We start from the raw sequence: 26,472 nt of genomic DNA on the forward strand, positions 1-26,472 counted from the left end.
TATTCCCTGGAGCTGTGATGCCCGACAAGGGAGCCCATAGCCAGAGGCTCCTTTAAATTTAATTAGAATAAAGATTTGATTACATAGCCAAACACATTTGAAAAGAACTTCACAGATTAAATTCCGGATTCAGCCCTTCAGGCCCAGTGGCCACGTTTCGGGGCTCAGCAGCTGTAGGTGGCTGTTATCTTTCTGTGTTGGCTGAGCAGATTGGGACGTTTCCAGTTCAGCTGGCAGTTCTCTTGAATGGCTCTGCCTGTGGTGGGGGCACCTTGGCTGGAGAGCCTCGTGGGGATCCTTTAGGCCTCTGGCTACAGCCAGGCTGCACGGTTCCTGTGCCCCGGGTCCTCTGAGGCCCAGATGGATCCCACCACAGAGCCAGCACTGCTAGACTTGGGTACTGTGTGCAGACAGCAGAGGGGCACGTCTGGGCCTTGCAGGGGCTAGGGTGACTGGCCTCCTTGGCCAGGATCCCGTCTCCAAGTTTTCAGAGGAAATGCATCCACCGTCCACACCGTGCACCAGAGGAAAACTGCAGGCTTCTCTGTGGATGGTGAATTGAGATCATGCAGAGTGACTAGGTTTGGGCTCCTGACCAGCGTGAAACTTGATACCTTTAGGTGGAACCTGACATGCCTCCATATGTACATGGCAAAGAGAATGCAGCGTTGTCAGCTTGAATCCAGATGTGCTCCCGTTTTGAGGTGGAAGGTTCTGGGAGTATTGGCCATTGGTGATTGTCCTGCCATGGAGGACTTTGAATGCAGGCACTGGTTTAGGATAACCCTGGTTTCCTGGTCCTGTATGTGGGCATCCCTGAGTATCCCAGGCTGGAGGAAAGCAGGGCAGATGGGAGGGTGACAAGAGGTCAGGTGTTTCCAGCTCTGGGGAGTGATGCCATCAGACGGCTGAGATCAGGTGGCCAGGGAACAAAGCAGGGGTGCATGGAAACGTCATGTTTCCTGGGGTATGGGGAGGACCTGTTGAACTCTATTCCTGGGCAACAGTTCTTCCATTCTCAGGAATCTGTGCCATTGTAATTGAGTAGCAAATTCTAGAATTGCTCTAATTACTTACTGTTAAGTCCCCATCCCAATTACCATGAATTAGCAACAGTGATAACAGTTTGCCTGGTCAAGCCTTGCTAAGAAAAACCAGTGGAGGCCGGGCGCGGTGGCTCAAGCCTGTAATCCCAGCACTTTGGGAGGCCGAGACGGGCGGATCACGAGGTCAGGAGATCGAGACCATCCTGGCTAACATGGTGAAACCCCGTCTCTATTAAGAAATACAAAAAAAACTAGCCGGGCGAGGTGGCGGGCGCCTGTAGTCCCAGCTACTTGGGAGGCTGAGGCCGGAGAATGGCGTGAACCCGGGAGGCGGAGCTTGCAGTGAGCTGAGATCCGGCCCCTGCACTCCAGCCTGGGTGACAGAGCGAGACTCCGTCTCAAAAAAAAAAAAAAAAAAAAAGAAAAACCAGTGGAACTAGTTTTAGTTGCCTCGAGTTCCCTCCAAATCGGATTCCTTAGCGGCTTATGTCCCCACAGCTGCTGCAGTTCTTCCTGGGCCTGGCAGGCACATTCCAGACATTCACATCTCAGCTCAGATGCAGGCGTGCATATTATAGAAAATCGCACTGCGCTGTGATTGGCTTGAGCTGACGTTCTCTAGGTGAGAGGCGGAGGCCGAGGACCTGTGAGGGACTGAGTGTCCTCTCATTGACTTGGAGCAGGTGCACATCTGTTCTTCAAAAGTTCTAATGGGATGAAATTAGAAATATGAATTTTTAAAATTCACGTGTTACGAACTCTGTTCAGTGATTTCCTCTGAAATGAGAGACTATTTGCAGACGAGGCATTCAGACTGCAGCTCTCCTTAGAACTGTCCTAGACCTCGATGCCGTCCTTTGGCCTCTTCCTGGGTGTGGGGTCCTCTGCTTGAAGCAAAACCACGTGGTCTGTGCATCACTACTGCAACCAGCTCAACGTACACACCCACTGGGAGGGGGGCCGGATCACTTAACATTTTAAATGCATTTAACATTAAACCAGCAAGTCAGCCAGTGCTTTCTGTAACCAAGCTGCCTGGCTCATGGGAACCTGACACTTGACTTTTCGGAAGAGAATACTTGCTTCTGTGGAGTGTCAATATTTGTCTCATTTCTTGAGACTCTGCTCAAAGTGATGAACGTGTGTAAATTAGGACCTTTTTGTGTAAATTGGGCCACAGAGCTCTCTAAGCACAGTCAGGGGAGTAAAAGGCTGTGAAAGATGCCGCCTGATGTGAGTCGTGACCAGGCACTTTGGAACCTGGGATCCCATCTCCAGCCTTTCAAAGGACGTAGAGGAATTGGCCTGATGTGAGCCCTGGCCGGGCTCTTTGGAACCTGGGATCCCATCTGCAGTCCTTCAAAGGACAGAGAGGAATATAAAATGCAGATGGGAGAGTTCATATTTTGGGCATCTCTGTTCTTTTGAAATCAAAGTGCAAGGAAAAAGTTTTGCCTTGAGGTCTTACCCCATACTTGTTTTTCTCCTGAGGTTTTAACATTTTCTTAACTGCTTTTTTCTCCCCCGATCCTTGGGGAACTTCTATCTTCATATCTTCTTAAAAGATATGGTTAAATTCAACACTGAAATTTAAAAACATGCATTCATATTATTTTTCTTTAAACTGATGTATCTGACGTTGGTGAAGAACTCACTGGGCGTATTGGTGTATTTTTATTTTTTTGAGACAGTCTTGTGTTGCCCAGGCTGGAATGCAGTGGCGCGATCTTGGCTCACTGCAGCCTCACCTCCTGGTTCACGCCATTCTCCTGCCTCAGCCTCCTGAGCAGCTGGGATTATAAGTGCCTGCCACTATGGCTGGTTCATTTTTGTATTAGTAGAGATGGGGTTTCAACATGTTGTCCAGGCTGGTCTTGAACTCCTGACCTCATTTGATTCGCTCACCTTGGCCTCCCAAAGTGCTAGGATTACAGGCATGAGCCACCACACTCGGCCTGGGATATTCTTGATTGTAACTGTAATAGATCCCTTTAATAAAAACAAAACAGAACACCACCACCACCAACAACAACAAAAAAAACAGCTGTCTGAAAAGTCCCAAAATTAAAGAGCTCACTTGGACAGGGATTTGGACACCAGTTGAATGGCCCAGCACAAACCATAGTTACATGGGCCACTCGGCCTGTTAGATCCTTAGGGTATTTGAAGTCATGTGGATATTTGCATTTCTGCTTCTGGATATCGTGTCAGTATGAATTCGTCTAGTGTTTGAGGGCCAGGCTCAGATCCGCGAAAGCAAGAGCCCCTGCCCTCACGGCACTTCTCTTCCGTGTGTGTGTTAGGAAAATAGAAAGCATAAGATATTTTTTTCAATGAGCTGGGAAGATGGAAAAATAAGCTTAAGATGTTTACTTGTTCAGAAGAAGGGAGGTGCAAGGAATACTCAGCTTTGCTGCTGCTGAAGGAGGCCCCTGGCGGAGGATGTTTCAGAGGTAGGGTTTGTCTGAGAAAGGTGGTAAGAGGCAAATAGGATGCCCCATCTGGTTAGCCAGAGATGGGGAAAGTCCGTATCCCCAAAACAGCTTCAGCATTCTGGCAAAGGCTTTGGAAAACCAGCTAGTGTGTGGGACCTTGTTGGCTGCTGGGGAGAAAGAAAACACTGCTGGTCCTGAGGACTGTACTGTTCTTCCACTGCTATAAAGAATTACCTGAGGCTGGGTAATAAGGAAAAAAAAGGTTTAATCGGCATACAGTTCTGTGGGCTGTACAGGTTTCTACATCTGGGGAAACTTAGAGTGGAAGGTGAAGGGGAGGTGGGCATGTCTTCACATGGCTGGAAGGGGAGAGAGAGTGAAGGGGAAGGTGCCATGCACCTCCAAACAACCAGATCTCAGAACTACCATGAGGACAGCACTTGGGGGATTGTGCTAAACCATTAGAAACCACCCCCATGAGTCACTCCCACCAGGGCTCACTTCCAACAAAGGGTTAGAGTTCAGCATGAGATTTGGGTGGGGACACACAGCCACATCATGTCAGGCTTCCCATTCTTCTCCTGCACATGCTTCACAAATGGTTCTGTCATTGGTTTTTGTTTTTGTTGATACATAATATGTGTACATGTTTTCAGAGTGCATGTGATATCTTGATTCATCCCTGTATTGATGAAATCTGTGTACTTGGGATGTCTTTCACTTTAAATATTTTCTTTTCCTTATGCTGGTAATGTTCAAGTTATTCTCTCCTAGCTGTTTTGAAATACACAGTAGATGACCCACTGCCATCCCCCTGCTGATTTATCAATAGTAGGTCTTGTGCTGCCATTAGGCTGTGTGTTTGTGCCCGTTACGAGCCTCTGCCCATCCTGCTTATGAGTGGGCTCTGCTGGGCCCTGTTGACCACCTACTCTTGGCCTCCATGAGATCTGCTCTCAGCTCCTGCTTATGAGTGAGAACATGCTCCATTTCTTTGCTTGGCTCATTTGCTTAACGTATATCCTCCAGCTCCATCCATCCTGTCGCAGATGACAGGGATCTCAGCTGTGTGGTGGAGTATTGCTCCTGTGTATGTTCGGGTCACGTTCCCTTCATCCCCTGTTGACGGACACTCAGGTGATTCCAGACCTTGGCTGCTGTGGATGGTACTGCATTGAAGCTGAGAGCAGTCACTGGCTTTATACTTGGGGGACGTGAGCCACTTTGATGTTCTCAAGCAGCCATTCCCCAAAGTCCTCCGTGGAATGCCGCATTCCTTTGTGCCCATGACTTCCACTAGGATGAAGAGCTGGGAAGGGGCTTTGAGTGAACCCTTGGGTTTCTGTCTTTAATTGGTACCCAGCTGCACTGACCAAGTGAGGGTCCCAGTGACCCTGGACACTACCTCACATAAGGTCCAAAGATGCAGTTAGGTTCTTTTTTTAACTTTAAAAAAAAAAAAACCCTTTTGACCTGGTTAAGCTATAGCATTATCAGTTAGTGGTTTTCATATTGGAAAGGTGTATATTTTATTTTCTAAGAAGGAAAGAAATCCTGTTAAATACTCTAACCACAGATTAAATCATGTCAAGGAAAGAGGTACTATTTTGGGGGAAAATTATCCCTTCATGTCAATGATCAAGGAGATGACTTAGATTGTTTAATTGAGTTAATTATGAAATCTTAAGTGGTTTTGAGAAGATGAGCTGTAGATACTGCAAGACATGAGACTGATGCTGATTTAATGTTAGTCAGCCCTGACAGAATGTGGCTAATATTTAAAGCTTGCTCCAGCATTGCTTGATAGATTGTAAGTTAATGTAAAGATCTGTTTGATGCTTTTATTTTACAAAATATTATTGAGAAAAAGTTTGACAGCCAAGGAACCACCTTCAACCAATTTCTTCCTAATTTCTATCACTAGAAAAATTTGTCCTGTTAATTCCAGAATTTACTTTCGGGAAGTTCCTGTAAGGAGAGCAGAGGTATTGGTGGTTGAATGGTGACTTGAATTTAGGTGAAGATCATTAAATATTTCATAGTCATGTTTGTCTTGGTGGTTTTAGCAATTTTATATTAAATTTAGAACTGCGAGTCAAACCAAATGTGTTCTTTTGCTTTTGTGATACTCCTTTGTATGACTATACTGGTAAAGAATGATAAAATGTGTATCGGGTATTTTTTCTGTGTAGATATTAGGATTTTGAGGGGAACAAATTAATCATTCTTCTAATAGACATTGTGCTGTGTGTTGGGTCCTTTGTATATTAGTTGAATCACTCTAATGAGGACCACTTGAAAGTCTGTTTCTATACAAGATCTTTTATATGCTGACTTGTGTTATGCAAAATCCTTCATCCTCAAAGAAGACTAAGCAATGGGTTGGAGGAGAGGTTTAATCCCCCATTAGGTCTATTCCAAATGCCCAGAATTGAATGCAAGTACGAATTATGTTTTTGAAGTGGTGTGTGTGTGTGTGTGTGTGTGTGTGTGTGTGTGTGTGTGTGTGTGTGTGGTGGACTCCTTTTTAGGTCATGAGAGGGAGTTAAAGCAAAGATCAGATTTGCTGATAAACATTTGTGCATATGCTAGTGGAGAAGTCATCTGTCTTGACTGCACCTGCGTACTCTGATTTTGGTTTTGTTAGTGTCCGTAGCTACAAGCCTCACCCGCCTCTGGGACTCACCCTGAGGGGCTGTGGTGAGGGTTATTACAGAGTCGTGTGTCTTAGCGAATGGCACAAATGGTCTTGTGGGCCTACTTTGGCTTTGTTTGAATCTGTAGATTGTTAAACTAAGTTTAACATTTTGAGGATTATAAATTGTGATTCTTGTCTAAGAAGAGGTTTCTGTTGTCTCTGAAGACAGGAGCCACAATACAGATGGTCCCTGGCTCACAATGGTTACATCTGTGATTTTTTTTTTTCAACCTTGTGATGGTGTGAACTAGTCACACTCAGTGCATTGTTCGGCCCGAGATGGGCTGCCTCTGGATGAACCCATTGTAAGTTGAAACTATGATGTCAAATGCACTTTCTATTTAGGATATTTTCAGCTTACGCTGGGTTTATTGGAACAGTTTCATCCCATGGTAAGTCAGGGAGCATATATGCTCATAAAAGTAGAGAGGATCTCATAGATACCATGAGATATAATGTCTCTGATGTTATAAAGATACGATGAAAACAATCAAGTGGGACTTGGAAGCCTTGGAGGGACTCACAAGGGCGGCTCCTGGAACGCAAACGTGAGCGCCACTGGCTTCTGGATGTGACATCTGTGCCTTCTGCTTAGCCCAGTGGGTTATTGCCTGCTCCCGAGGGCAGAGAGGTCCAGCGTTCCTGTGTTTAGGTGTTTGAGCTGCCTTAAGAGGCTAGGTCAATTCTCACTGGTGTCTTCAGGGCTTTAGGTCTTCTGAACAAGCAGAAGGAAGGACGACTTTGTAGAGCTTTGGAAATCTCAACGGACTTCAGGGCCATCCCCCTTGGTAGAAGAGAGCCCCACTGGAGGCGAGCAGGGTGCCATGCTTGCCTGTGCTGGGCCCAGACGTGTACGGACGTTGTGAGGGCCACAGGACACAAATCGGTCTTGGTGTACAACTGGTGTCAATGGCCACGCAGCATTTCTGCCAGGTACATGAGTGCGGGGACTTGGGTTTTGGGGTGTGCATCCTGGTTGCCTAGTTGCTTGGAAGACCCCTATTCAGACCCCAGCCTGAGTCACCGTGACAGGCCTCCCGCTTCACACACCACACGGAAGCCGTGGCGTCGGTCACTGATGCCCACCAGCTGTCAGATGTGCATGTGTATCTTCCCTGGTCTCGTGATGGGTCTTGTTTTGAGGTTATAGTAAACGTTCAGAGAGGTTTTGGATTTTTTATGTTGTTTGCAAGGAGGCAGCAGGGAGTGCTTGAGCAGTGAGATCCCCTTCCCAACCAATGCAATTTCAGATCACAGCAGGTAATTAGGGCAGCGGAGCTGTGGGATCACCTACCCAACCAATGAGAATTCAGATCACAGCAGGTAATTACAGCAGCGGGGTGGGTGGGAGAACCCTGAACTGTGGCTGTTTCTGGTGTCTTGCCCTGCAGACAGCGCATGCTGGGGCCTCCATGGTCCTCTGTGGGGTGGGTGGAGCACATGAGCTGGGTGCTGCTGGGCTGTGGCTGGCTCCCCAGCCCGGGGTTTATGCAGGACTCGTTCTTTAAGACAACTTGGAACCCAGAAAGCAGCATGAGGAGAACGGGTTTGTGCGTTTCTGGATCCTTGGTGCTTCCCAGTCTCAGACGCTGTGCGGGCTCTGAGGGGTGTCGCCGGGAAAACTTGAACAGTCGGCCCCCGGGGTGGAGTGGGGCTGCAGCGGGTCTTGCAGAAACTGGAAGTGGGGGTGAGTGTCTCACAATCGGGACCTTTCAAATGGGCCCAGTAGGCTGCATCTGTGGAAATGGTGCCACCTAACGCAGGGCTGTGGCCAGCAGGGCCTGAAAGGCTACAGCGGGCTCTGTTTCTGCTGTCTTGAGAGAGTCTCTGCACGGTTTTCCTTGGTCTTTGTCTATTTGGAGGACGCTTCCCCCTTTCTTGGGCTTACCAAGCCTTCTGAGCTGCCTTGTTGAGTATGACAAAGCCCTGAGAAGGCATTTTTGTCGCATAATTATGTTATCCTGGTGGCTGGATAAATGACCTGCAAATGTGGGTGACTCAGTAGCTCTGAGGGTACTCAATATCCAAGACAGGTGGGAAGAAAATGTTCAGGCAGGTGTCAGAGAATCTGTTCTCTACTTCACACTGGGGCCCTGGTTTGCTGACAGTCTTCACACTCGATCCAAAATGGGAATAATGAAGTCTCACGGATTTGGCGTCAGCTGAGAGCTGCCTCCAGCACAGTCTTGTGTGAGTAACAGTTTATAGGTTTGGTGCAAAGGGCAGGCGTCAGTTGATCTTATTTGTGGTGGTGCTTATGGTGGCTTTTCCGTAAGGAATTTAGACTTCATTAGCTTTGGCAAGGGAATCCTGAGTGATAAATTGGAAGAATGCTTCAAAAAATTCTGGAACCTGCAGTGAGTTTGGAATCTGTATGAAATTGAGGTTTGGATTCTCACGATTTCCTAATGCTACCCCGAAACCCAGTAGTTGAGACAGTCATAGAGCTTCAGTTGTGCTGCCCCGGTTCCCCATTTTAAAAGGAACACGTTGCTTTCATCTAGAATGTTCTGAGCTCTGAGTGTTGCCAGTGGAGTTTCCAGCTCTCTGCATCAGAGGGGAAGCCAGGACTGCGCTCACGGTGTCGCGGCAGCTGGGAGCTGAACCTGGACCTCAGGCACGTGTGATGCTGACGATTTTCTGTAAACTCCAAGGGTGCAGTGGTCTCCTTGGCACTTTACAGTCTTCTGAAGCTTTTGATGTGTCTGTACTTTATAGATTTTTCAGAAGTAGACGGCCTTTTCCCACACCCTTGGGCTGAGTTTTGTCAGAGGGTAGTGTGTGGGAAGCACCACACCCACATTCTGACAGGGAAGACTCTGGTGTCCAACTGAGGTCAGAGTGGAAATTTATTTTTCCTTCCCTCCAGTCTGGTCCAGCTGCTCCCTGCTTGGCCAGAAGAAAATCATTCTTATCCAAGTCGTAGGCAAACCCCCGAAGTCAAACATTTGTCTTTTTTCTTTAATATATCCATTTAGTTTTTATGGGATGATAGATGGCGAAGTGTTTTTTAGGGGAAAATTAATTTCTTTAATTACAGAGAACTTTTTGGACAAAAACTGTAATCAAGAAGCTATTTTGTAATAAGATCTAGTTAAATACTACAGTTGAAAGCTCCTTATATTTGATCTTAAACTTGGGTCTGCTATGCATGTCCACACGCTCATGCTCATGACGCCAGGCTCAGCTGTGAACTACAGGCACGGTACACACTTTCTGGTTGCTTTTTTGAAAGTCTTACTGCTTGGCCTCTCTGATTCAAATGTTGAGTTAGGTTGATTCTGTTCAGAATGTTCATCCCTCCATCTAGGGTCCAGTCATCTTTCAGGGAGGAACCATCTTCCTCATCTTTGTCCCCTACAGTATTGTATATTTAATAGTTAAATATTTATAGGTTACATGGGTGACTGATCTGTTCATTAGGAGGAAAACAATGCCCATTTTTACATCATTATAATGGACTTGTTAAATGATTGTTAGTATAATGAAGTTTCCATGGCAAAAGAGGCTTTGCAGATGTGACTGTAAGGGACAGTGAGATGGGGGAGGACCCTGGGTTGTCCAGGTGGGGTCTAGCGTCCTCACATGTGCATTGATGAGAGGGAGTACGAGGGTCTGCCTCAGAGGAGGACACCTGAGGATGAGATAGAGGCCAGAGGGCTGTGGGGCTGAGGGCGGGGGTGGGGTAGGGGCCGGAGGGGCATGGGCCAAGGGTGGGGCAGTGGCTGGAGGGGTGCAGGGCTGAGGCCAGGGCAGTGGTCAGAGGGGTGTGGGGCTGTGAGCCAAGCTGCATGGTGGCTTCTATGAATTGGGAGACTCCAGGCACGAACACAACCTACTGACCCCTTGACTTCAGCCCTGGGACTCCTGACTTCCAGGGCTGAGAGGAGGTTTGCATTTGTGGTAATTTGTTGCAGCAGCAATAGGAAGTTAATGCATTGTATCTGTTCTTCACCTCCAAACCTTTGAAAAGTAACCCTGTTGTATCGGCCTTTTGTGTGCCCTAAATTCTAATGAGATGGTTTGTAGGAAATAACGGACACAAACGGTGGCAGAACACAAAGTTGGACAGAAGCAGTGTCTTCTGTGGTTCTGTAGTTTGGGTCTGTGAAGTTAGATTTCGGTCAGAGAGTGTGTGGTCTTGTTCAGCATATACCTGGAGTACTTGTTCAGAGCTCCTGGGGGAGTGGTCTTTAACACTGTTAGCATTAAAACTTCAAGCACATCAGGGCCAGAGTTCCTGAGTCAGTGTTAGGCGACCTTTGAATAAGAGTTGGCATGTAGAATCCCACTTTACTAGCATGAAGCAGCAATTTTTTTTTTTTTTTTTTTTTTTTTGAGATCGAGTCTCGTTCTGTCACCCAGACTGGAGTACAGTGGCTTGGCCTCGGCTCACTGCAACCTCTGCCGCCTGTACTCAAGTAATTCTCCTGCTTCAACCTCCAAATTGCATGATTTATTTTCCTGTTTTATATACTTAGTATATGACAACTCTGCAAACTTTATCAATACAAATGACATGCCAGAACTTATGAGAATCCAGCATTTTCCCATGCAAATTAGTAGTGATGTGGAATTCCTGGACTGGTTTGGTATTATAAGACGTAGGGGCGGATTCTTTGCCTAATTTCTGTGGAACTAACAATTGTTAATCACCCATCAATCTTACCTCCCCCAACAGCTCAGGTGAGGGGGTTACCCCCGCTGTCATGATGAGAGGCAGGAGACTGAGGCTTAGATGAGCAGGTGACACATTACTGTCTAGCCCCACCCACCCTGTAGTTTCCTGCCATGGCTCAGCTATCTTCCTACGAGAAAGGACAGACACCCTGGTGCTGGGTAGAATTCCTTGTGAACCCCTTTGCATCCTCCAGGGAGTTCTTGCTTTACGGTGGTGGCTCATGGGAAGGCCTCTGGCCCAGTGAGAAAGTGACTCATGTTGTAACATTACTGTCTCTCTGTCCGGCTGCTGTTGATTGGGTGATTTGTAAACAGACATTTATTGCTCACAGCTCTGGAGGCTGGAAAGTCCAAGGTCAAGGCAGTGAAGGTCAAGGCACCTGCACATCTGGTGTCCCAGGGCCTGTGGCGTACAGACGGCAGCATCTCACAGGGTCTTGCGTGGCAGCAGGCGTCTTGTTGGGACTCACATGGTGGAGGAGCCCTAGTGCACTAGAGCACTAGGGCTCCTCCACCTCCCAACAGGGACACCAACCCCAGTCCTGAGAGCAGGACCTCCCAAAGGTCCCACCTCTTAATGTATCCCATCGGAGATGGTTTCAGCATGAGGTTTTGGGGACATTCAGGCCAAAGCCATTACTCTGCCACGGTGTTAGGGCTGCATGGCATCATTACTGCAGCAGAGCCACAGCCTTCTCATGTGTATTTGCTGCAGGAGGAAGACGCAGGTGCCTGTGCAAGTTGGGGTTCAGTGCAAGAAGTCGAGACCCTCTGGGAATCTTAGCAGGAGGAACTTAAGGCTTTGAGAACTGACACCTTAGGACTGTACTTTTCTTCAGACTGTAAAAACCTTGGTGTGTGATAATACTGAACATTTCCTGAGCCCTGTGATCCTGTAAAACAGTGGTGGTTAAGACATTCCCCCTCCCCACAACTGCGGCCCCACTTCTACTGCAAGAAGCCCCTTCCCATGTGGCTTAGGCTGACTTGCGGATGACCATTTACCGAGGACAAGGCCAGACACAGGCCTTCAAACCCCCATCTCTGCCTTATAAGTGATTAGCTAAAGTGTCTGTTCCCACTAATCAATCACCTTCCACCTTGAAATGGTTCTTCGTGGTGCAGTTGCGCCTAGGGGGGTGGACTTGTCTTTGACTGTTGCCTTCCACAGAGGACGGTTAGGGTGGGCAGGAAAGAATTCTCTGCTACAGGTCTGCTTTCCAGGCTGTTTCCAGAAGTGGGAATTCTTGTGCCCTGGAGTCTGGGAATGGATTTCTAGTGTCCCAGCTTCAGGTGGAGTTGAACTTGAGTGAGGCCACCCACCACACCCATCTGGAGCCAGGAACTAGAGCCATTTTTAAAGTGGCAGTTTCTCCATAAGATTACCCCAAAAATGCGCTCAGCACGTTTCTTTCTTTCTCATATGCATTTGGCCATCTAAAATGGGAATGGTGGTTTTTTGAAGTATGGATGTAGTTTTAAATTTTGAGTATTGTAAACCTTAATGTAGCTTCTTAAAATGTTTGCCTGATTATCTGGAGATTTACTAAACCTTTGGAGTGGTAATAATGAGTTGATCTATATGACTTTGCTTTCTATGATGCAATGAAAGTACTCTAATGAACACCTCTGCAGTTGGGTCAGCAGGCGATTGACCAAAAGAAATTCTGCTTTTTGGGTTTCTTTAACCAAACAAGGGAGTAGAGTGTAGGCTGAAGTGGCAAATTCATTTCAGAGCACGCCAGAGCCCTCAGTGATTGAGCAGCCTTCTCAGGTGAACGTGTAATGTGCCGTGAGTCTTGGCAAGCCTGGCTACTGATGTGTGCACGTGACACCACAGAGCCACACCTAGGAAGATGTGGTTTCTGTAACAAGCTTTGGAAAACCAAAGTTCAACTTATTTATCCAACTTTGTTATAGAAAAAGCTTAGATCAGATGGCCAAAGACCTGATTGTTTCATGGTTGAGACATGGTTATAAAATTGCCCTTACTTGGTGCCAATCAGTATTGGTCCACAGTGATACTCCTCCAACCTCACTGAATAGTTTGGAGACTGATATGAGACTGAAAATCTCCTTAAGGTGAAAAGGGCTCTGGGGCACCCGGGAATATCCGCACACCCGTGGCCATTCCCCTATAAGGTGGAAAGGACGGCTGGGTCACGCGGGAGCATCCGCACACCCGTGGCCATCCTCTTTAAGACGGAAAGGGCTGCTGGGGTGCCCCGCAATATCTGCACACCCGCGGCCATTGTGGCTGTCCCCCTTTCTGCTCAGTCACCTCTGTGTTCCCGCATTCAGGCTTTGGGACACTCATGAACAGCTCGTCCCCTGGGCTGGTGAGGAAGGAGTTGGAGGTTGTTCTGAGGCTCTGTCACTGTCATGAGCTGGGGAAGGCAGTGGCAGTGACCCTGGAGGAGTCTGGTCAGTGAGGGCTCCGGCAGGAAATGCTGAGGCTTGAGGTGGCTCTGCCAGTCATAACCAAATGTCTTCCCTCTTATTTCCATGATTCCTTCTAGTTCTGCACCTTGCACTGCAGAGTCTCTGTGTGTCTATAAATATACATGAGTTACGATACAGGTGTCTCTTTCCCCTCTGTCTGGGGCTGGGCCCAGGGAGTGAAGTGCAAGACCCCCTTACTGCTGGATGCCCACCAGCACGAGGCACTGCCTGCCCTGCTAACGAATGCCTCCAGCGAGTCCTGGAAGCCTCCTTCTGAGCACCTGGCCTGTTGACGGTATATACGGGAGACAACTGAGCTCCCCTTGCCCCACCCTGAGCAGAGACTGGGGAGGCGGCAGTAGCACTGCCCCCATGGTGCATCCTTGGTGCATGGAGGAAAGTGTGTTCATGCTTAAAACACAGCCCATCCTCTCAAAAGCAGCGTGACAACCACATTTACTTCTGGAATCTTAAAAAAGGGCCCGTCTCTTTGAGAGAAGAACGTAGCATGTATGTGTGTACCTCCTTTTTTTTTTTGAGACACTGTCCCTCTGTCACCCAGGCTGGAGTGCGGTGGTGCGATCTCACTGCAAGCTCCGCCTCCCGGGTTCATGCAATTCTCCAACCTCAGCCTTCCGAGTAGCTGGGACTACAGGCACCCACCACCACGCCTGGCTAATTGTTTGTATTTTCAGTAGAGACGGGGTTTCACCTTGTTAGCCAGGATGGTCTCGGTTTCCTGACCTCGTGATCTGCCCACCTCGGCCTCCCGGGTAGCTGGGACTACAGGCACCCACCACCACGCCTGGCTAATTTTTTGTATTTTTAGTAGAGATGGGGTTTCACCGTGTTAGCCAGGATGGTCTCGGTTTCCAGACCTCGTGATCTGCCCACCTCGGCCTCCCAAAGTGCTGGGATTATAGGTGTGAGCCACCACGCCGGGCCGTATGTGTGTACCTCTTTACAAGTCTTGCCCGACCTTTGCATTTAAAAATTATTGAAAAACTTAAGGATGTAACTGACAAGAACTTTATATGTTTCTCCAAGTAAAAATTTGGAAAAGTTAAGTGAACCCATAGTGTGTTTTATTTCTATGAGTCCCACACCTGGATTTTTAAATGTGGGCAAAACATCTGTATGTTCTTCAGCTTGATTTCCTTGGAATCTTGAATGAAACGTGCTGAAGTTGCCATGCGGATTTTGTTATGTGGCGGTGACAAGTGGGGCTGGTCATTAAACAACTGGAGGGATCCCTGTCCTTTCTGTGCTCCTGTTGGACACTAGGCACCTGCTTGGGTGTTTTCTGTGTGTGTGGACAAGATGAGGACAGAATTTCCAGATTCACACGGTGGTATCTTCTCCCTTTTCTGTTAAAACGTGTCTTCTGCTGCTTCTACATAGACCAAGTGTTTCTTTCTCTTGCCTGTCTACATAAACGCTGTTTAACAAAAACTGTATTGTAGACATGTGAAGCTGAATTCCACTTGATAAAGCAGATAGAGATGACTGAGTATACTGCTTTGTGGAAGGAAGGTTTAAAATGATTTTTGGCTTTTTCCCTGAAATAGGGAATAATTTTAACTTTTTCCCTGAGATAGGGAATAATGAAATGGGAAAATAATTAAATTTTCCCTTTTAATTTTTAGATTATATTTTATTATTAGATTATTCATGTATTGCAAGGGAAAAAGGAACTAGATCACCCCATGTACCCAAATGAAAATTTAAAGGGTATGGGCGAGTTCATTTGAACTCCTTTAATTTGTTTTTGTTTGTTTGTTTTTGACAGTCTCACTCTGTTTCTCAGGCTGGGTGCAGTAGTACAATGACAGCTCACTGCAACCCCAACCTTCTAGGCTCAAGTGATTCTCCTGCCTCAGCCACCCCAACTGCTGGGATTTACAGGCGTTAACCACCACACACAGCTTATCACCTCTTGGAGACTAGCTTTGAGTTTGGGCATTCACTGAACTACATTTTGGTTAATTCTCAAAGTTTGTCACTGTTTATCTTTAATTTGCTAAAAATCTACATGTATTGTAAAATGCGTTATATGTCCTTAGCATTCACGGATTCCCTGTTAGTGGGGCAGAGACGCAGAAGGGCAGAAGGCTTTCGGACATCATCAGGGTTGCAGTTGAGTGCTTGCCCCGAACACATTGGAGCTCTGGGCTCTGTGGCCCCACGGGGGTCCTCTGTCCACTGAGGGGGCCGGGTTACCTGGAAGGTCCCTCCAGCCTCTGCAATTTTGCCCTTTTCAGGTTAACATCTCATCGTTGTCCTGGACAGCACTGCCTTTCGTTCACTGACCCACGAGTGAACAGCTGGTCAGTGGCCAGCGCTGCTTCCTTCAGCTGGGAGATGGTGATGTGATAACACTACCGTGGAATTTGGTTCTTGGTGTATTAAGGGTTCAGTTGTACGTTTATTTTTTAATCTGCACCTCTGAATTGGTCTTTTGATTGCAAAGAGATTGCTTGTTGGATTTGTTTCTGAATATTTCGTGGATAACAGGAGAATCTTGCTTATCTGTGTGTTCATTTAATGTGTTTTTGCCAGGCATTTAAATGGGTGCGTTAGCCCTTAGCCCACTTTCTGTGTGTGGTGGAGTCATTGAAATCATTTATGTGAAGTCTCTTCTATTAAGGCCAGAGGACGTGGAGTGGTGTCTCCATAAACTAGGGGGAAATGGCATTGTTCTGCCCTCCTCCCTGGGAACGCTGGTGTTTCCAGGTCTCTGAACTTGGCTCCCACACTGGGAGAGTGGCTGTGGCTTCTGGAGCCCGTTTTGTGCGGGACTGACTCCTTCACTTGCTTTATTCCCCACCATCTTTGCTGCTTTATGACGCAGGGATGAGGGAGTTGGGCCCAGGGGCCTTGCCTGTGCCTGAAGGGCCCGATGCAGAAACTCCTCGTGGGAAGGATGTTCCTTGAGGGCAGCTTTTGGAGTCTTTTCCTACTTTTAACTGAGAAGCAGCTATTCACATGGTTCTATTCTGCTAATGTGTTTCAAAATAATTGGTGTAGAGTTGCGAAGATGTCCGAAACACCCATGATCCACTCCGGGCCAGTGACAGGCAGTGTGCTCAGATGCATTCAGACCACATTCAGATGCCAAAGATTCTTGCTTGGTTATTCTCAAACTTATGAGAATCTAAAACGTGAGCCACGGTATAGATTTTCTCTTGAGCCCCCATGACTTTGCCTTGTATTTTGGGCATGAATGACTTCATCAAGGGGAAAGAATTTGAGGGAGGAGCCTCTGAGGCTAGCGGGGGCGGGGGGAAGAGGAGAGAAAAGGAGCTGTAGAGGGAAGAGCCAGGCTGGGGCTGGGGCATCTCCCCATGATGCTCCCCCACCCCTGGCGCGAGGCCCCAGGGACTGACTGATTTTCCCACAGGAAACGTGTATGATTGCGTGTCTGTTTTGTGGGCTGGCCATTTGGATTGGGGGAATGTCTGTGTTGTGATTCCTTATTGATTCGAAGGTTGAAAAGGTTTGTGCTCAATACAGGGGTCTCCTGGTGCGATGGGAAATGTGATCGCAGCCGCCTTCGGGGTGGGGAGAGCCCTTGAGGCCCTCAGTGGTGGCCGCTGTTGGCCTTCGCCTCCCTGGGTGAGTGCTGCTCCATATCCGGCTCTCCGACTCCTTGCCTGGCACCTTCCTCGTTGGAGGCCGTGATCCATCAACTTTGTCCACGCGTGTCCTGCAAACTAGTGCTGACTGCAGGTTCAGGAGTGGTCAGAGGAGGCCAGAAGAGGCCCTCGTGATGCGAAGCTAAACGTTGAATGATGGCCCTGCTGAGTGCATGAGCCGCGTCAGCCCAAGGGTCTGGGTAGGAGGGAACGGCGGGGTGGAGGGAAGACTGGACAGATGGGTGCTTTCCTCGGCCCCTGGGAGCACGGTCAGCTCCATGCTCAGACCTCCTGGTTTCTCCCACATTGCCATAAATAGCAAGGGAAGGACTCGGGGCACCCAGGGACCTCAGGGGTATAAGCTGTGTCCTCGCGTGGCCCCAGCTGTGGCCAGTGATGTTATTCTCTTTAACCTCAGGCTTATTTTCTATAAAAACACAAAGGGACAGAAGTAGTTCAAGGGCCTCTAAAGACTTACGTAATTGTTAATAGGCCTACTTTTATGCTTTCTTATGTATTAAGAGCAAATCATGAAACAAACTCATTTCTGTTTGAAGAAATCTTTACTGTTCTCATTTTTGTGGCAAGTCACATTGATTCTTTGCTTAGTGAGCGTTAGTGCCCTCCTGCCCAGTGCGGTTGCCTGGCGTGTCCTCGCACACACCTCTGTCCATTGGTCTCCGTTCACCTTTCCGCCTAGAATTGTAGGAGGGGCGCTGGGATCTTAGGGCTAGAAAGAAACTCTGAAAACCACTTATAGGGGCGGCTTTTAGTCAGGGCTCTTCAGAGAGACAGCCAGCCGGGTGTGCGTGTGTCTCTAGGGGGAGGCTTGCTGCAGGGGCTACAGAGTCCAAGAAGCCCCAGGACCCACAGCCTGCAAGCTAGAGTCCTGGGAGGGTGTGGCTTGAAGACTTGAGAAGCGGAGGGTGCAGATCCCACCCGGGTCTGAGGAGCTGAGACCCAGGAGCACGGGCAGCAGAAGACAGATGTCACCGGCCCGTCAGCCGCACAGGTGGAGTGAACCCAGTTTTCCCCGCCTTGCTGTTTTACTGGGGCCCTGGGTGGATAGGGTGGTGCCCCCCACACCGGCGAGGATGGGTCTCCACTCAGTGCAGAGGCAAACAAGCATCTCACACAGAAATAATGCAGAACCAGCCATCTGGGCACCCCAGGCACGCTCAGGTTGATGCACAAAACCAACGCTGCGCGTGGCCCTGACGTCTGCGTGTTCGCATCACTCCACGCACATTGCTCGGTCATCGTCTCGGTGAGTTTGTGAGCTCGTTGTGTGGTTCTGGGGCTCTTTGTCCCAGGTGGTGGTGGTGGTGATGACAGGCTCCCCACTGCCCCAGCTCAGGTATGGAAGGTGATGGCACCAACGGCTCCTTGTTTCTCAGACACTTGAGCGGGTGCTCTGTGCAGCCAGTTCCACCTGCAGCAGCATCTGTTCCCTATGCCGATTCCATTCGGAGTGTGTGCCTCCCTTCTGTCGAGGGTGCAGCCTTCTTTCAGGGAAGAACTGTGTCCTGCTCGCCTGTATCTCCTGTGGTGTATCTCATGGCTGAATAAGTAGCTATAGTATACCTCGGTGGCTGAATGATAGGTTCATTGGAAGGAAAACTTGATACTTTTTTTTTCTTTTTGGGATGGAGTTTTACACTCAACGCCCAGGCTGAAGTGCAATGGCACGATCTTGGCTCATTGCAAACTCTCCCTCCCGGGTTCGTGATTCTCCTCCCTCAGCCTCCCAAGTAACTGGGGCTACAAGCGTCTGCCACCATGCCTGGCTAATTTTCGTATTTTCGTTAGAGACGGGGTTTCACCATGTTGGCCAGGCTAGTCTTAAACTCTTGACCTCAGGTGATGCACCCACCTCGGCCACCCAAAGTTCTGGGATTACAGCCATGAGCTACCACACCCAAGAACTTAATACCATTTTTTTTAAATCATAATGGGCTTGTTAAATGCTTACGTTAGTGTTTATTTTTAAAAATGTTATCTGTGACCTTTCAGCTTTTCATAGCACTTCTCGTGTGAATATTTTAAAAAGGCCCTTTAGTCATGGGGGAGAAGCAGTTATCCCTTTCAGCAGAGGGAGATGGAGGAACAGGCCCTCGTGGGTCTGAGCACAGAAAGTCACCCCAACCTTGGTGCTTGCTTAGGTGCGTTCTGTGTTCACCGTAGCGCATCCACTCTCATTGTCAGCTTAAAAATAAGCTTTTTCCTCTTTCTAATCAGAACAGTTAGTTTGTTAGCCATCACGTTAAGGTATCGAGAATGATGGCTTTCAGGCCTCAGATATGACACAAGTAGTAAATGCAGCTGACCCTGAACAACATAGGTTTTGAGCTTCGAAGGATCACTTATGTTAAGTATTTTCCAACCAAACCCTTACTGAAAAAACCTGGCTTTGTGGAGGGCCGACGTTTCCTACATGCGGTTCCATAGGGTGGCCGCCGGGTCCTGTGGATACGTAGATTTGGGTAAACTCGGGGGGTGTTCTGGAATCCATGTCCCTGTGTATACAGAGGGACAACTGCAGCTTTTTAAAAGTTTGTGCCCTGCCTTGTCCTGAAAAGGCTCCAAGGTGGATGCAAAATTGTTTCATTTTTTTGGTTTTCTTGGTGGGATATTGATGTTTATTCTTCAGTGTCTAAAATCCTGAGTGAACAGAGTTAGTGCTTCAGGAACAAAGCCAGTCTGGAAACACATATTGAGATATCCACCTTTCCTTCATGGTTTCACAAAAGGCCATGATCATATTTTATTCGGTTGAACTGTAGGAAACTGCCAATATTTGCTGTTTTTGGCGTACAAAATGGCAAGTTCGTATGATATTAAAAACAAAGGCTTCCTGGATGGGGAAAATAGGAATCGGTAAGAACCTGAAGTTGTCTGTCATGGCCTCTGAGTCACAGGTAAATAAACCTGCGTGAGGGGAAGTTGGCTGTGCAGTATTTTCCTTCTGTTTTGAGACTGTCAGAAAAAGGCCAGTTCCATTGCGTTGGGTCCCTTTGCCTCACCTTTGCTGCAGAGGGGACTTGCCATTATTCCTCTTGTTTCCAGTGCCCAGGAGGCTGATGCCACATAGAAGACCTGCAGGTCGGTGGATGTGAAACAGCCAACGGACACGCTGTGCACCTTGGGACGCATCTGAGAAGTGCGTGCTTGCAGCAGGTCTGAGGTTGAGGGGCGTGTTCCATCTCCTCTCCCTTCTCTGGCTTTGCAGGCCTTTGAAGTTGGTCCTGGAAAGTGAAATTTAGTTAATGCTGATTTAAGCTCCAGGTCAAAGCTGGGGGGCCGAAGAGACCTGCCCTTCACTAGGGGTGTGAAGCATTGGGCCCTCCCATCAGGAGGCAGCAGGGACTCGAGAAAGTCCCACATACCCTCCGGTTCCCTTATGTTGAAATTTTTTGTCCTCGGTCATGCCGGGTCATTTTGGGAGGTAAATGGGGGGTTCACATGGGGGTGTGCAGTATTCTTAGGTGTCAGGTGCAAGAGTTGAATTTGTAGAAGCTGTGCAGATAGGAAAGGGCCTGGCCGGGAGTGCTGTTTACAAGGAGCCGATTTAACGCGAGGTCTGTGCTCTGCCTGGCTCCGTGTCTGACCGGTGTCTCCCAGTCTGCAACAGGACGTTCACGTGACTTGGCGCCATCGTCCCACTCTGTGTAGACGTCTGAGGATCTGTGCGCGGCTGCTCTGTGAGCATGAGTTGTGATAATGAACTGAGAAACAGTGAACAAACCCTGAATTGGTCAGCACTGGTTCCACGGCCACTTCTGCCGTGGTTGGAGTCATTCATAATAAAGTGTGCTGGACTCCTATGCAGAGCTCTGAATTTCAGAGGCCCTTTAACTCGGCAGCTAACCAGCTGCTTCCTTCAGAAGACATTTGAGTCCCCTTTACCTGCCAGGGTGACCCTGGGAGTTTGAAGATGAGTGACACAAGCCCTCCGTGTCTTATGGATTTTACTGTTCAGAGGGGAGACAGATGTGGATGGTGAAGGAGGCCCTATCAGAGGTCAGCGCATGTCAGTTTTATTTCTTCAGCACTTGCTGTGTTCAGGCGGTGCCCCGGGCCACGTGCAGAGCATCTGGGGACCCTGCCCATGGCATCCCAGGCACAGCTAGCATCTGGGCCATCTTCATACTTGGTCTGAGTTTTGGGGAAGTACCGAGAATGGCTTCTGCCTTTGCTGGAGAGAGTTGGAAGTCAAGGCAGCCCTCCACAAGATGATGATCGCCAGCTGATTCCTCAAGAAAGAGAGGTGGTCCCCACATGGGCAGAGCAGGGCAGCATGCGCAGACCTGGGTGTGGGGTCTGGGGCATGTGCATCTGAGTGGGGTCTGCTGGGAGACAGCAAGGGTGAGGTGTGAAGGCAGTTGGAATTTACAGGATAAATTATCACTAAGGCGATGCTGGGAAAACATAAAATTGGGACTCTCTGGGGTAAACGTGGACTTAGGGTGACCCTGGGCATGGGTGTTTTCAGGCTCTGAAGGCAGAGATTTAGGAAATTGGGGCAGAGCTGAGCCCCAGACGAGGATGAAGACCACCCTTGGGATGTTGAATGAGACAAGGGTGGAAACCCAGTGAATGTCGTAGGGTCAGTCCAGCAGGAAGGCAGCAGAGGAGACCGCTGTCCTCAAAGGCCTCGTGGGGCCTGCCTCTCAAAGTGCTGGGATTACAGGCATGAGCCACTGCTCCCTGCCGACACTTTTAAAATTTCTAAGCTACTCTCTCTCATACCCACTCCCGTATTTTATTTTTTTAAGACCAGGTTTATGGCTATGTTTTTTCCAAGGAAATCAAACAGTTATCTGTTTGAAGTACAAATAACACCGTGTTTAAAAACCGAAAATGCCAATTTGCATAGAAGTTTCCAAATACCCAGTTGGTTTGAGCCTTGCATTGCAGTGTCACTACCTGCTCTTAAATTTCTCCACGATGTATAGTGAGGCAGGGACGGCTCGTACGTCTTCAGGTTTCGATTCTATTCACTTGGGCTATATTTTCATTTATTTTGGCACACCTGTGGGTGTGGTAAGCAATGCCAGGGTATTTATTTTGAAGCTTGTCCAATAACAGTTGGGAAGATTTTCACATTTTTAGAATTTTCATAGTAATAGTTATAACTTACAAAGAATTTAAAATTGTGTAGTCATTATTTTGCTTTTTTCTAGATGTGCCCAGAAACAGGGTTGCTAACTCTCATTCTACATCACAGGATTCAGAACAGTACCCTTTTGGAGCAGATGCCTGTAATCGAGGAATTCCACCTAGTCGCTTCACTTTAAACGTGTTTAAAAGGTTTTCTTCATCCTGGTTGGAACCTGTGGCTATACTTTGTTTTCACTGCTGAGGAATATTCCATGATGGAAACCGTAATTCGTCTGTTTTTCATATCGGTGGACATTTGGATTATTTTGGGAGGGCGTGTGTGTCTATTCAGCCTTCATTGTTTCAGAATTTTTTGTAGAAGATAATGTAACAGGGTAACATCCTCTGCTATGGAGCCAACACGAACCCTGATTACAGCCACACAGACTCTCACACAGACTCTCAGGCCTTGTTACCAATGCACAGAACCATTTTCTTAAGTTGAAACACAGTAGCAGAACCTGAAGCCATGTGAACGGGTCCTCTGATCTTACACATGGAATTCACTTTTTATTACTATGTCTGCTAATTAGGAAGCATATCAATTATACAGAAAACTGAGAATGTAAAATTATATATTTATAACAGAAAAAAATTTAATACCCCAGAACACATGGCTATGTTTTTCCCTCATGCCCCACCACTGTTTTCTTTGCTTGAAATGGGAAATGACACTTGAATGCGGTTTTCTAGCGACTGTTAGACTGGCATAGTTCTTCAGAGACAGAGGATTTAAAGCACATGGAGAATTTCTGTTTGTGGAATGTGATTTCCCGGTCACCTCATTCAGGCTGCCGCCGCCTTCCCCTCTGGCCGCCTGCACCGTGGGACATCTGAGGAGGTCCCTGTTTCATCCTCTGGAAATTCTGAAAAGGAAGGAGAGGAGGGCGTGCAGGGTGTGGTACCTTTGTGTTGGTCCTTCGAGCTTTTATTTAGAGTCTGGGCTACCTTGGTGGTTCCTGCCTTTATGTCCCTAGCTCGTGGCTTCGTCCTTGTGTCTAACTCACAGGCAGACAGATGGAAAGGGAAGTTGTATTCAGCCAACAGCTTGATCTTATTCTGAAGGCTCAAATCAACTGGGTATTTGGAGACTTGTGTGCAAATTGGCATTTTTGGTTTTTAAACACAATGTCTTATTTGTACTTCAAATGGATAACTGATTCTCTTGGAAAAAATATAGCCATAAAGATGGTTCTTTAAAAAAAAAAAAAAGGAGTGGGTGTGAGAGAGTGGCTTAGAAATTACACCAGTAATGGTTGTGCGTGGTGGCTTAAGCCTGTAATTCCAGCATTTTGAGAGGAGGAGGCAGGTGGATCCCCTGAGGTTAGGAGTTCCAGACCAGCCTGGTCAACATGGTGAAACCACGTCTCTACTGAAAATATGAAAATTAGCCAGGCATGCATGGTGACAGGCACCTGTAATCCCAGCTACTTGGGAGGCTGAGGCAGGAGAATCACTTGTACCCGGGAGGCAGAGGTTGCAGTGAGCCGAGATTGCGCCACTGCACTCCACCCTGGGTGACGTTCAGAAACTCCATCTCCAAATAGAAAAAAAAAACACCCCGGTAACGGAAACCTGACTGCATCATCTGTGATGGAGATGGGGGATTATTTGATTTTTAGTGACAGGATGAACTGGATATGTTTGCAGTATTGATCTTGACAAGGGAAATGGTGAGAACCAAATGTGCCGCCCAGCTTGGGCCTTGCCGTTGGCAGAAGACCCTGGCGGGCAACAGATTGGAGACTCGGAGACCCAGGGGAGAATTCTCACGCTGTGACGCTGGTGCAGTGCGTGCTTCTGGACTCCTGCTGGAGGGAGCGGCCCCTTTGCCTTGCAGGCTTTGGTGCAATGGAGACCTTAGGACCTGCCCCTCCTGGCACACCTGTGGGTGTGGCGAGCAGTGCCAGGGCTGAGGCACATTTGGTGAGCCAGGAATGTGGGTTGGGAGAGGCTGCACATGCCGGCAGGCATCTGCTCCAGCAGCCGAGGGTTTCCGCAAGGGGGCAGGGCGTTGGTTTTCCTCCTTGAATTTGGGTGGAGAGGGTGTCCTGGGGTGCTGTGTCTGCACTTGTGTTGCTCTGAGGTCAAGTTGTGGCCTCGAGTCCCTGTCCCTCTGCCAAAGTGAGGGTTTGTCCCTTTTCACGTCAGATTTCCCTTGGGTCTGGGTCTCTAGGAGTGGGGTGCATTCCAAGGGGGCGTGAGCACGGTGGACGCGCGTGGGCCTCTTCCTTTCCCCCCAGCTCCTGGGCTGTGTGTGAAGAGCTGCCCAGCGGAATCGCTCTCCTGCCTGGTGTTTCATTCACCAGAAATCGTTCTCACTGTGGACTCTTGAGTCAAATGTAATCCAGGAATGGAACGTGCTGTTGCTGGATGCCACACACAGCTTCAGGAGCTTAGTTGAGGATTATATGATCTTACCCCACACCTTAAAAGTAAAGACTATAGTTGTCAGGCCTCTGAGCCCAAGCCAAGCCATCGCGTCCCCTGTGACTTGTACATATATATGCCCAGATGGCCTGAAGTAACTGAAGAATCACAAAAGTGCAAATGCCCTGCCTGGACTTAACTGATAACATTCTACCAGAAATAAGTGAAAATGGCCGGTCCTTGCTTAAGCGATGGTTTTTTTTTTTTTTTTTTTTTTTTTTTTTTTTTTTTTTGTGAAATTCCTTTTCCTGGCTCATCCTGGTTCAAAAATCTCTCCCACTGAGCTCCTTGTGACCCCCACTCCTGCCTGCCAGAGAACAACCCCCCTTTGACTGTAATTTTCCTTTACCTATCCAAATCCTATAAAACGGCCCCACACTTACCTCCCTTCGCTGACTCTTTTCAGACTCAGCGCGCCTGCACCCAGGTGAAATAAATAGCCATGTTGTGCTCACAAAGCCTGTTTGGTGGTCTCTTCACACGGATGTGCATGACAATAGTTAAGGGGATACTGAAGTTTTTGGCAGCTCCAAGAACTTTTTCAGTTTGTGTCAGGACATTTTAGGCAGAAGGAAAAGCTTGCTCAGAGAATCTTACAGAAATGTTTGGTGCAGCGCCATTAACTCGTGGAATAAATGTGTAACTTTCCGTGGCGGCCCTCTGGAAAGAGATGCACTTTGAGTGCACCCTGGTCTGCTCGCTACAAGAATCGGCCGTGTCACCCCGCTTTCTGTGGGTCTGCAGGTGTGCGTGGTTCATTGCTCTGCACTGTGGCCATGGAAGGGAAGATGATCTGGAACGCTGGCGACAGTTACCAGTGTGTGTTGATGTGTGCTGCTTTCTACAGTGGAGAACATTTCTGTTTAATAAACATCTCATCACGATGATGACTGCAAGATATTTGAGCCTCATTCAAGAGTGTTTCTGGGTTCCTTCTGTTTTTAATCTGCTTTCTAGCACTAGGCAAGTGAAGACATAGAAAGTAAAAACCCATCGAACTTGTAGAGACATGGTGTTGTGTAGGAACAGACTGTAGCCTCTGGCTCTGTTTAAAGATTGTAGTAAACCTCTTACCTGGGATGGCCAGGGTGTAAATTATCTTGTTTAATCGAAATGTGAATGAGTCAAAGCTGGCGCCTGCATTGTTGATGAAATACCAGATTTTAAGGGAACATGTCAATGTACCATAAGATGCCAGCAAAGTTCCTCGATGAGGTTCGGCGCGGGCTTGGAGGAGCTGGGCCTTAGGTCACCAGGGTCGTCTCTGGGAGCAGATGCTCAATGTGGGCATTAGTCACTTAGCCTTTCCAGAGCCGAGGAACAGCTTGCTGTGGTGGTTTTTGGAACCTGTATTTTGAGTCAGTTTGTCCCACTTGACTCGAAGTTGCTGCTCAATTTCAGACCTTTGCCTCCACCATGAGCTCGTTTTCTTGTCCCCTGATAACTGCCTCGGTTGCCTCAGCCTGACATTCGAGCCTCGTCGTTCATGGACACAGGCTCCGTGGTGGGGCAAAGGCCGCGACTCCGGCTTGCACAGTTCCGTGCCTCTCACCATGGTTTATCATATCACTCCCGGGACCTCCTGTTTAGAGGAAGAGTGTCCCTTTCCTGCAGGCCCTGTGTGGTGTGGAAACCACCCCTACCTACCTTTCTCCTCTTTGAACTGTACCGTGAAGCTATTTCTGTTCTAGTCAACCGTCAGAATTTAAGGAACAGTGATTTATGTAACTTATCACACGCTTCTCAGCAGTTCTTTATGAATTTCATTCTATTGTGAAATTATTGCAGTTTTCATGGCTATGCTGGTCTCACGTTGTGGCCCTTGGTAACTACCTTGAAATGAATTGCCTTCTCCATTGTGTGTTAAGGTTGTGTCTGGGAGCTGTCGAGGCCTCACCTCTGCTTGGGGAGGTGGCTTTGCTCTCCTGACAAGAGGAAGAATCTTA

The 26,472-nt window shown here is 48.1% G+C and overlaps 1 long non-coding RNA gene across 4 annotated transcripts in view; it reads left to right on the plus strand.

Moving 5' to 3' along the window:
• Positions 1-26,472, plus strand: part of LOC139361040 (uncharacterized) — a 124,855-nt gene that overhangs the window by 7,506 nt on the left and 90,877 nt on the right. The gene's annotated exons all lie outside the window — the stretch shown is intronic.

Source organism: Macaca nemestrina (genome assembly GCF_043159975.1).
Source record: "Macaca nemestrina isolate mMacNem1 chromosome 4 unlocalized genomic scaffold, mMacNem.hap1 SUPER_4_unloc_2, whole genome shotgun sequence".
Lineage (NCBI taxonomy): Eukaryota > Metazoa > Chordata > Mammalia > Primates > Cercopithecidae > Macaca > Macaca nemestrina.